The sequence below is a fragment of the Lissotriton vulgaris genome, chromosome 12 (assembly GCF_964263255.1).
Source record: "Lissotriton vulgaris chromosome 12, aLisVul1.2, whole genome shotgun sequence".
NCBI lineage: Eukaryota > Metazoa > Chordata > Amphibia > Caudata > Salamandridae > Lissotriton > Lissotriton vulgaris.
Genome location: NC_141700.1, coordinates 295,279,969 through 295,292,236, shown reverse-complemented (window position 1 = coordinate 295,292,236; position 12,268 = coordinate 295,279,969).

Genomic DNA, 12,268 nt, shown 5'->3' with positions numbered 1-12,268 from the left:
GTAGCAGCAGGCCGCACTGCCTCATGGGAGGGGCGGGAAAGTGAACCAACGCATTCACCTGCTTCTCCTCACACCTGGCTCAGAGGTCGTATTTGTTTTCCTTTAGTACTTATAAGTGGTTAAAGGCTCCCTAGAATAGCTTCAAAGTACTGCAGGCAATATCACAGCTCAGAAGGGGTTAACCCAGCCCTCACCAGGTTCCTCCGTGTCGTAGATAATGTCCCCAGCATTGGCCTGCAGTTCGCTGCTGCCTGTGCGCTTCCTAGCGCCTTTGTACGCTTCGTACTGGTCACCCTCAGCCCGGCCTGCCAAAGTTCTCGCGCCTCGCGTGAGACGCGCACGACGCGGCCGGTTCTATCCAAAAGGTACGAGTCGTGCTGCTGGTGTGCGACTCGTACGGTGATCACAAGTGCACACTGCGGAGGGTCCCAGGGGCTCCCAAGCTACAGAGGGCGGTGCGAGCCGAGCTGTAAAGCGACTCGTACCGCGCACAAACACAGTACCTTTAAGATTCTGGAGATTGGGGGGCCCGGGGCAGACAATGCCGGGGTTGACTCAGGATCCCACGTCGCTGCTTCTTCCTCTGCTGATGCGAGCTACGGCTCGGCGCTCCTCTGCTGATGCGAGCTACGGCTCGGCGCTCCTCTCCACCTACGGCTCGGCGCACCTCTGCTGATGCGAGCTATGCAAATGTGTAAATACTAATTTCCTACCTAGCTATTGTACTATCTCTCACGTATTTGCCTCAGTTGACTTTGAGAATTGAATATTAGCAAATAGCAAACAGCTTAGAATTCAGCCAGGAGTGACTCTCGGGAAGCTTATTCCAGATATTTTCAGACTATGTAGCCATAGAAGTTTCTCCAGTCTAGTGGTGACCTACGTGTTCATTTTGTATTATTGATGGCATTGGATTTATCTGATCTCTCAAGACCAGTTGCATGTTCGGGGTTAAACAGCTCATCTGGGTTCACAGATGGCAAAACACAGAGGACCTGCATTTATTCTACCTGGAGTCATCTCCTTATAAGGTGTATTCCCAAACAAATGCTGTTTTCAACTTGTTATGAAATGATCTTTGTTTTAACATCCTGTAAAACATTTTTGTTGAGCACTGGAAACAAAAATTGAACAAGGCCTTTCACATTTTTCTATGTATTTAACATCAGATTCAACCTTCTGACTGAGGCCCTGCCACCTGGCACCCTTTTGGGTCAAGCTAAGATTCTGACTGCACCAGCTCTGGGTCTGCCAGCAGCATTGGATACCGCTCCAGAAACCGTCTGTGTTCATATTTAGGGTGTCCTGTGGAGCAGAATGCCTCCTGTGTGATGGTTGCTCATGGGCCTTGGAAGTCGTGGTTTTATCTCTTCCACAGATGAGCTAAAAGAGAACTTTCTTTTAGAGATTTTGCAATATGTGCCATTGATTTTTGAACTCTTGTTCCCCTTTCAAATATGCCCTGACTGAATCAGTCTTGGCAGCTTAGTCAAAATCATTTTCATCTCTGGTTGTAAGTTCTCCCATTGAAGGATGTCCCAGTTCAGCTCAAGGTGATGCCACATCCTTGACCCAAAACCCAACTGCAGAAAGCCTTTTAATACAGGCTTCTATGGGTAAAGTGAACCTACACTAACTTCCTTTTAATCCTCTGGACAGATTCAAAACTAATCAACATTGTGTGCAAAAAAAGTATTTTCTTCTGCCAATTGGTCATTTGTCAATGCAGTCCATCTTCTGGGCCATTACTCTTATGCCCTTTCAGTGATGGCATGAAGAGTGTTGACGACCTTGCCTGAAGACACCCAGCACCTTCACTCACACAGTACATGACGACCAGGATGCTGCAAGGCACACTTTATATTCCTTACTAGTATCAAAGGACTGTGCTGTCTGTGCTACGCGTACCAGCATCATCATGAGACAGCATGCCTGGAGGCATTGCACTGGAATCTCAGGAGACGTCTAGACCTCCATGATGGACATGCCCTTTGATGGATCTCAGCTCTTTGGTGAGACGGCTGATGCTGGCTTAAAACTCATCTAGGATATGTATTCTGCCTTCGGTGGGTCTCCAGCATCCTAGATGCATTTACACATGTTGTTTATCCAGGACGTGTGAAAGAGGTCCAACAGGACCAAACACACATCAATCTAATAATGCCAGACTTGGCTCTGAAAGTTTGGCACACTAAAATCCTGACGAGCATGTGCACTCCAATAACTCCGACTTTTTGAGAGAATCTGCTGTCCCAATAGCAGGCCAGGATGTTACACCAGAGCCTCTACACCTCCATGTGTGAAGATGGAGTAGAACCACCTGAGATTAATCGATGTTCTGTTGGAAGTTGTGAATCTCATTCTGATTGCTCGTCATCTGTGCGCCATGTCTGTATATTCAGGATGTTGGGCTAAATTTGCAGAAAAACAAGTCAAACCCCCACAGGTAACACTATCTGGGGTTCTGTTGTATGCATTGTCTTTAACACTGCCCATTGCCCTGGCTAGGTCAAAGTTTATTTTCGACCCTCAGCCTTTCTACATTTGTCTGTTCAGTCCTCATAGTTCAAGACACACGATCTAATGTGTTTTTAAAAGGGCTTTAAATTATCTTTGCTTCATTATGTCACACTAACAACTTAATTTGGTCTTACCTTTTCTGTTTGCTCCTTTTGATCATATTCTCAACTGTGCTTTGCAGCTCTTTTGTTAAAACTGTGTTTCTTGTTGCAAACACTTGTGTGTATCTTGTCAGCAAGCTGCAGGCCTTGTCAGTTTAGCTTTGCACATTACCTTTTTTCCAGACAAGCTAGTGATTAATAATAGTACACCCTTCCTTCCAAAAGTTGTGACACCTCCATGTGAATTTTTATTTTCAGCTTTTTTAAGCAGCATAACTTTTAATTGGCGTATTTAGTATTGTGTCTGATCTGTTTAATCACCAACATGCATCCCTTGTAACTGATAATGTTTTTATAATCATATAGTCTAACTGTTAATGTTGTATTGCTTGAAACAAGCAGGGCTTCAGAAACAAATTCATGCATAGCTTATTGGGTTCCTCCTGGCTATTTTTATGTAATTGTAATTTAATGAAATTACATTTATGTAAACTATTTGTATACTTTGTAAATACATACATATATAAATATTATGGGATTAGTTTGAATGTAGAATATAGAATATTCTATTTCGATGTTCTGAGAACATGGAGATGTTTCCATAAATGAAATAAATCTCTTTATATTGCCTTGGCCATATGATGTCACAATTTAGACAAACAAGCCGGGAATGACATAAAGACTTCATTTTAAGTAGGCAGAGGCTCCATTTTCTATATTTTTGTAGAATCATCAGCATGTCTGCCTTTGATGCAGATGTTGTCTGTCCTTATCTTTATAAGAATCTATGAAAGTGTCAAGTCACCCAGACATAGAAGTCAACAAAACACCTGATGCGACATCAGTCTGGAACAAGTGCCTTGCTATCTCACTTTTCAAGGTCAAACAAGAACAATGGCCAAAATAGTGTAGCCTGAATTGTCGTATTTTTTGTTTTTTGTTTTAAAGAATGTGTGTTCATGCTGATAGGTTATCCCAAAACGTTAGAAATTCTACCTTAGATGAGATATAGTATAAAAGGACTCCCACTTGACCACTTGTTAGAGGTCCTTTGCCGCAGAATATTGCACAAGATACTGACAGAGAAGATCCTGCCTGCCGACGATGCTGCTGTATCATACTTTTAACTGAAAGCTCATATCTAGCCTTATTACAGGACGAGCTGATGTTGATGCATGTGTTTTCCTTTTTGAGGGGAATATGGCCTCCCTAACTACTGATAAATACAGTGTTTTACTTTAAACAGGTATGCAGTGTGCCCGTCTCCCTAAGAAAACCTAGACACATTACGCTACTCCATGCTCTCCTAGCATCGCTCATGGAAGTAAGTTTTAGAGTGTTGAGTTTTTAGATTACATTTTAACCATGGTAGAAATGTTATATTCATTGTTTGCAACATGCATTTGTGCTGTTTTAATCCTATTATGTGTGATTATTTTAGATGTGTTGAGCAACAGGGTGCACCTGTTGAAATAAACATGCCTTTTGGTTAAAGTGCCTCTTTCTTAGCCCAGTGTGTGTGCGTGGTATCGAACAGAACAAAAAATGTTTGCTTCTAATCACCACAATGTCCCTGGATCCCTCTTTAGGGGCTGTTAGTAAACAGAAAAAACATTGAGGCCACTTCAGCTATGTATTCTGTGGGGCTACAGAACCCTGTTTTCACATTAAAGCATTGGTGCATTAAACTAAGTTCAATTGTGTAGCCTGTGGGTGGGAAAACAAACCTTGTAGAGCTGTGCCAGAGTCTTAGTTTGCACAACAGAGGCCTTATAGTGGCAGTTGTGCTTCACTGATATTACTTGACCTTAGCACAGGTTTTGATACCATCTCACATCCTGTCCTTGTCAATCTGCTTAGGGAGATGGCCATTTGCAATCCTACGTTATCGTGGCTAACTTCCTTTCTAAGTAACTGGTCTCAGGCAAGCGTTTCAAATACAGAACTAAGATATTGAGATATGAAGTGCTGCAGGGCTCATCTTAAGCCCCACACTTTTCAATATCTATATGATTCCTATTGCCAAACTTATTTATACTTTGGCGCTGATGATGCACGAATTTTGGTACCCGAACTTGGACCAGGCAAAGAGTTCTCAGTTGCATCTCTGCTGTTGCAGACTGGGTAAGAGGTTGGCCACTCAAAGTGAATGGGTATAAAATGGATATACTCCTATTTGGATGTACCTCAATGTCCTGGTGCCATAAATGGTGATACGCGGACTTGGGGCCTGCTCCCACCCCCCAAAGAAGCGGTTAAAGGTCTTGGGTGAAGATAGATACATCTGTTTGTTTTGCTAGTCAGATTAACTCTATCAGGTCTTCTTGCTTCCACTGTCTGAAATGGTTATGGAAGGTTTTCCTTCTGCTTCCATAACCTGTACCAAAGATGGTGGTTTATGATTTTATTCTATCACAAATTCATTATTGCAATATGCCTTACTTGACTTCCCTAAAACGTTCATGCAGCAAATGCAACAGATTCAAAACGCTGCTGTGAGAGTGCTATGTAACCTTCCTCACTGTTGCTCAAACCTCATTCACCTAAAGGTTCTCAGTTGGTTAACTGTGCATCAATGCATCTGGAGAGCTCAAGTTTCTGTCACTGCGCATTTTATTTTATAAAGAAGCAATACAGATTATTCAGCTAGATTGCCTCTTAATTCCCCTCTGCAGTTCCTCAGATCTTCTAATGCCAGTTCCATGCATCAGTCGTTCTAAGTGGGGAGGCAGAACATTCTCCTTACTAGGTTCCTCCTATGGAATCTTCTTCCTTTGGATTTAAGGTCAGTTATGTAAAAATGTAATGTGTATTATTAATTGTCTCTTTTATGGTTTTTCCTTTGTGAGTAAGCCGAATAAAGAATTATATATATATATATATATTTAAGGTCAGAGGTCCACTTCCCCTCTTTCTGCTAACCGATTCAGACCTGGCTCTTTACTCAGCACAGATATTATGTGGCCCTTGTTTTCTTTTAGTCTGGCCCCCATGTTGTGCCCACCCCACCCAGTATGCCCCCAGGCAACTGCTGCACTTGGTAAGTTCATTCCATTCATTCATTCATTCATTTAGTAAACATTTTGTTGGCATGAACTGCTCCTTGTCTGATGTAAGGTCTACAACACCTTCCTCCTTTGTTCAATACATGGACAGATAGGAGGTCTGTATCCTTAAGTGCTGATATTGCATTACTGCACAATGGTTCCTTCTGTTTGTTTGGTCTTACCTGATATCAAGTGGCAGCAATTTAAGATAGTGTATCGCTTTTCTAGTGTGTCAAACAAAGGGGAAATGGATGAAACTGCAGGTAGTGCAGTAATGGTGCAGGGTATGCAGCCAAGGAACAGTGTGTCCCAACCACAAAATGACAACCCAAAACATTCTGAAAGTGCTGAAACCTTGCACTTTAGGCAAGTCTTCAGCCAGATCCACACTGCAAAAAAACCCTCTCTCACAGGCAAGGACTTGGCTCCTTCACCTGTCACGCTGGCAAGGATGGATAAACAAATCTCTCGAAGTAGGTCTGACAAACAATCACGATGACAATAGACTTTTACAATCAGCCCAACTTTAGGACCCTGTTCAAAATTAACTCCCGTCTGCACAATGGGATAAGAAAAAATATACCAACACTTGGAGGCACAATTCGAGCTGGGACTAAATTGGAAGACCTCCAAGAAGTGACTACAAGGAGAACATTAATAAACCAATAGACTGATTTGTAAGCTAAGTATAATAGTTCTGCAAACTAAACCACAGAGCTTAGGGGCATATATACGAGAATTGCTGCTAAACAGTTTTGACGTTGCTTAGCAGCAATTTTTTACTGCTGGCTTTCGCCGAAATCCATCGCCATGTTAGCAACGTATTTACAATACGACGTTTCATGGTGTTAGGATCAGCTAGCTGCTAACTCTAGTGTCACTGTGATGAACATCTTGACGCTAGAGTGAAAAAAGCGCCGGCCGGCCAATTAGTGGCAAACAAATTCTGTTAGTCAGCCCAACGTCACTTTTCAGCCTCTAGAGCTAAAAATAGCCTACAAATACACCTCTAAGGAAAGAAAAGAAAAGAAAAACACCAGAATGCAGAATGAAGCAGCCAGGACCATGTTCAGGACAGATCAGAAACCCCCACAATCTGTTTGAAGTCTGGCAGGTCGCATGGAGACACAGTGCTGATCTGTGTGAGAAGACCACTTGGTGCCCCTTGGAGGTGTGATCGGTAGAGGCGCTCCAGCGCACTGACGTGGAGAAAACTGCTTTGCAGAACATGGGCCACCACTATACTGGGGTACATAGAGGAGAGTGACAATGGTTGGCCGCACCTCTCTGCATCACAGGCCGGAGGAGGTGGCGCTGCCCGGATGCTGTGGAGGGTGACGCCCATGAGCTGTGCAGGGAGCACCGCAACTTTGGGCCAAAGAGGTACCTGTCACATCACCTGCGTCGAGAGGCTCCCCAGTGGACTCAGAGGTGACTGTGTACCCAGGCTTGTGAAATCCAGCCTGGCTGAGGATCCCACTGGCTGAGCCGCAGATTCAGAGAGAGCGCAGCGATTGAGCCCCTGTGTGCCAAGGTGAGGAGAATGTGGGATGGGGATTGGAGGAGGCATGGGGGGTCGTGTCAAGCCCAGGCGTAGCACCTGTGGGTGGTGCAGATCATGCCATGAGCAATCCCTGAGCTGCGGCATACCCCCATCACTGAGGATACTGCACAAGACTGGTGGGGGACTCTACTAATGGCTCAAGTTGCTGTAATCAGCCATTAGTGGATGCGGGTGCCAGGGGCATGGGGGTCTGTTTGGGCCAAGGCCCATGGGCATGCAGCTAGCTTCACAGTTACTCGCTGGGGCACTGGAGAACACGGAATCTGGTTGCCACGGCTAGATCGCAGGAGGCGACTGGGTGGTGCTGCCTTTCCTCGCACCCTGTTAGTGCACTTTTGGGTTTTTTGGGAGACTATCCCTTAGTGGACTTTGTCTTTCCACAGAGCAGCGCTCTTTGTAGTTGCTGCCCCCATCTGCTGCTGCAGGCTCCTCTGACCGGGAGGTCAGGAGTTTGAGGCCCTCCTCCGCCCACAGGCTCCCTGGTGATCCAGTAGTAGAGAATAACTGCTCTGCTGCTTGACTGCCATCCTGCACCTCTTTTCTGCTATTTCTGTCGCTCTTTCTGCTCTTCGCCGTTGCTTTTCTGCCTTTGGCTTTTCTGCCTTAGTTTTTTTTATTTGCTTTGTCTGGCTTTGTTTTTTCTGTGCTTCTTTTCAGTTCCCTTTTCCATGTAACCTCCCTCGTTGCCGCTGCGATCACACTCCAATATACTTCCCTGCAGCACTACTTAATAGTGGCAGGTGCCCAAAGGCAAGCCCATCTGTGTCCATCCGCGCCTGAACCGCGCCCACCACCAGGGACCCTGCCGCTCGGACACTCCACCGATGGGGCGCCAAGACCCACCTTGCCCTCAACCCTGGACACCATGCCACCTTCAATCTAGCATCATAAAGAATATCCTCGGACCCTTTGCCTGCCGAAACTGCAACCGCATCTTCTGCCATGCCAACACACCAGCTCCTCTCACAGTTCTGCTGACTAACAGCACATCTGACAGGCTCAATTGCATACTCAACGTGCGGCCCCTCCACAAACACGCCACAGAAATCTTGGACCTCCTTGATGCCACCTTTCCAGACATCACCTTCTTCACAGAAATCTTGACCAACCTTTGCTCCAGACCAGACATCGCCACAATATCACCCGCAAGGACAGCACCATTCGCCCAAGAGGAGGCATTGCCATTGTCCACAAAAGAACACTCCCACTGGCCATGCACTCTAATGACCCAACAGTGACCATGGCACACCGCCGCTTGCAGAACCGGACCAACCCTAACATCACCCTCCACAGAACCCTTGTCTACAGGCCCCTGACCCGATTCACTGACACCATTGTAGACCTCATCGCTCCCCAGGCTCTTGCATCCACCCACTACATCCTACTCGGTGACCTCAACTTCCACCTGGACAACCCCAGTGACCAGAACACCACGTCCTTCCTGGAGAACCCCACCAACATCGGACTCAAGCAGCTAGTCACCGTACCAACCCACATAGCCGAACACACGCTCAACCCGGTCTTCTCCGCCAGCGGGAACTTCAACTACAGAAGCACCACCGAACACTCCTGGACCGACCATCATTGCATGCATCTCACCTTATCCACCACCACCTTCATCCCCCCCCCCCCCTTCGCAGCTGGATCAATGCCACAGAAGAAATTCTCGTCAACTCCCTCAGCACCACAATTCGTCAAATGCCCACGGATGCCAACACTGCAGCGTGCCACCTCCATCAATGGATCTCCAACTGCGCCGACACCCTGGCACCCCTCAAGAACAAACCAGGCAAACAACACTCCAAGAAGGCCAGCTAGTTCACTCCCGCCCTCCATGAGTCCAGACACACCTGCAGACATCTCGGGAAGAGATGGAGGCACAACAAAACCACGGAAACTCACGCAACCTTCAAATCCGACGTCGATGCACACCACCTCCTCCTGAAAACCACTAAGGAATCTGCCCTCCAAGACAGAATCAACGCCAATGCACACAACAGCAAGGAAATCTTTGCACTACCTAACAGCGAGACCACAGACATGCCCAATCCCAAGACCTTCGCAACAAACTCTGCAGCTTCTGCCACCACAAGATTAGGAAGATCTAAGACAGCTTCAACATCCCAGATCCAGCCAACATGGTCGCCACAATCATACACAACCGAGCTGGACCCCTACAGACTGTGCTCTGCTGAACCCCGATCACAACAGAGGACATGCTCAAGACCATGGAGCGCATTCACTCAGGTGTCCCAACTCATCCCTGCTCGTATCAAATCTTCCAAACAGCAGCCTCTGCCATCACCCCCCAGGTTTGCTGCAGCATCAACTGCTCCATCGAAACCACCACCTTCCCCAACTGAAGATCAACCGTCTGCTGAAGAAGTCATCCTCACACTCAACAGACCTCAAGACCTTCAGACCGATCTCACTCCTCCCCTTCCCAGCCAAGGTCCTAGAGAAGGCCTTCAAAGACCAACTCTCCGAGTTCATCGAAGTGAATCATGTCCTGGACACCTCCCAATCCGGCTTCTGAAGCAACAGCAGCACAGACACTCCAATCCTTGCTGCCACAGACGACATCCGCTCCCTCCTCGACTGGGGCAAGACCGCTGCCCTCATCCTACTAGACCTCCCGGCCTCCTTCGACACCATCTCCCGCTGTACCCTAATCACAAGACGCTACGACGCCGGCATCTGCGACAAGATTTGGACTGGATCCACTCCTTCCTCACCAGTCAGGCCCAACAAGTAAGACTACCGCTGTTCCTCTCAGAACCCACGGAGATTAGCTGTGGAGTAACCCAGGGTTCCTCCCTGAGCCCCACCCTCTTAAACATCTGCAGGGCCTCCCTCGCAGTTATCGTCCAAAGCCATAGGCTCAACTTCGTCTCCTAAGTCGACACCCAGCTGATCCTCTCCCTCACCAATGGACTCGCAACCACCAGAACTAACTTTCACAGTGGAATGATACCTGGATGAAAGACAGCTGCCTCAAACTCAACTCTGACAAGACCCGATTTCTCATCCAGGGACCCACCCCTTTAACCTGGTATGACTCCTGGTGGCCAGTGCTCTGGGATCTCCCTCCACCCGACAGACCATATACGCAACCCCGGCATCATATTAGATTCATCACTCACTATGAGCCTCCAAATTAACTCAGTTTCCTCAGCCTGCTTCTACATACTCCGCTTGCTTTGAAAGACATTCAGATGGATCCCGACAGAATCTAGAAAGACGGTCACCCATGCACTCATCGCCAGCAGACTCGACTATTGCAATGCACTCTACGCTAGCGTCACCCAGAAACAGCTCAAGAAACCACAGAATGCCCAAAACGCTACAGCCAGACAACTCCGATCCTCCTAACTCGCCCTTGCCTCTATCTCCAGGATCCACAAGACCAGAACAGGTCGTTATCCTACCTCGTATCCACGACCTGGAACACCCTGACCCTGCACCTCAGGTAACCCACATCGCTGACCTAATTCAGGAAGGCCCTCAAGACCTGGCTGTGAGAATGATCCTCCACATAGTCCAACCAGCAGCCCCCCTCTCCAAGTGCTTGAGACTTTCATGGGTGAGTAGCCATGTTACATAAGTCCCTTATTGATTGATTGATTTAATGATTTCCCTCAGTGCCATCCAAACGAAAATTCCTGGTTACCATAACCATGACTGGAGTAGAGGGGCGGGCTGGCCATATTCCACTGCACCGCGTCTCATACATAGTGCCTGGGTGTCTAGCGCAACGATGGGCTGCCTGCATACGGGGTGGCGTCAACACCAGGCCGCTCCTCTGTGTCTGACGACTGAGCAACTGGGGTCGCTAGCCGCTGGGGCAGGTGACAGCGGACACCCTGGATTCCAAACTAGACTCTGTATTCGTGGCTGTGGAGAAAATAAGTACCTCCCTCGAAAAAATGTCCGCTTCCCTTGAGAGCCGCATCGATAAAATCACAGTTGACTTTACCCTGGAGCGCGCAGATCATCGCAAGCTGACTGACAAGGTATAGGACATTGAGCAAGAACTGGCCGAAGACCACCCTTTCACCCGGAACACAGTGTTGGAGGTACAGCCGCTAATGACACGTTGAAGTCACTAGAAAGAAAAGCGGTGGATATGGAGGGCCGCTTCCGGCAGAACAACATGTGGGTTGCAGGTCTCAAGGAAGCAGAGGGAGCTGATGCAGTGGCATATACTGAGACATGGTTGCATGACCTACTGCCAGCAAGTGCACTCTCCCCACTCTTTGTTGTGGAGCGGGCCTATCAAGTGCTGGTGAGCCGTCCGCCACAGGGGACAGGTCCTAGGCCCTTTCTCATCTGCCTCCTACAGGAATTGGGAGGCTGTCCTGAGGGAGGTATGCTAGCTGGGCGAGGTGAAAGTGCACAGTACTTTTCTTCCCTGACTACACCGCTGGGGTGCCCAGGCAGAGAGTGTCATTTCTAGTGGTCAAAGTATGCCTCGGAGAGTTGGTATCAAATACTCCTTCCTCTTCCCGGCAAGGATGCGAGTGGTCTCAGAGGGTAACATGCGATTCTGCTACACTGATGAACAAGTCTGGACCGGGCTGGAATCTACTGGTTGCCAGGTGCTGCGGACAAGGAGTGAAGGGTCTGTGCAACAAGCTGTCATTCGCAGAGCCAGTTGTAGTGGGAGGCATAGGAGGAGCAGGTGCCCCGCCACACCTACAAGCCACCCCCAATCTGGAGCAGGTTATATAGGAGAGGTGGAAGGTGCTACATGAAATGGCGATGATGCACGATTGCACTCAGAGAGGGAATCCCAACACTTCCCCTAAATGCTCCCCCAGCAACAATGACTACACTGAGATATGGCCGGATCACTGACAAAATATCGACCTCCAAAATATCGACCTACAGTAATATCGAGTCTAACATATCGAGGGCAAGAATATCGACATCCTATCTACAACATGGTAAGTACAAAAATATCGAAAAAATAATATAGATGTTAAAAATATCGATGTTAAAAATATCGTTTTTTTTCTTTCAAAATATAAATGCAA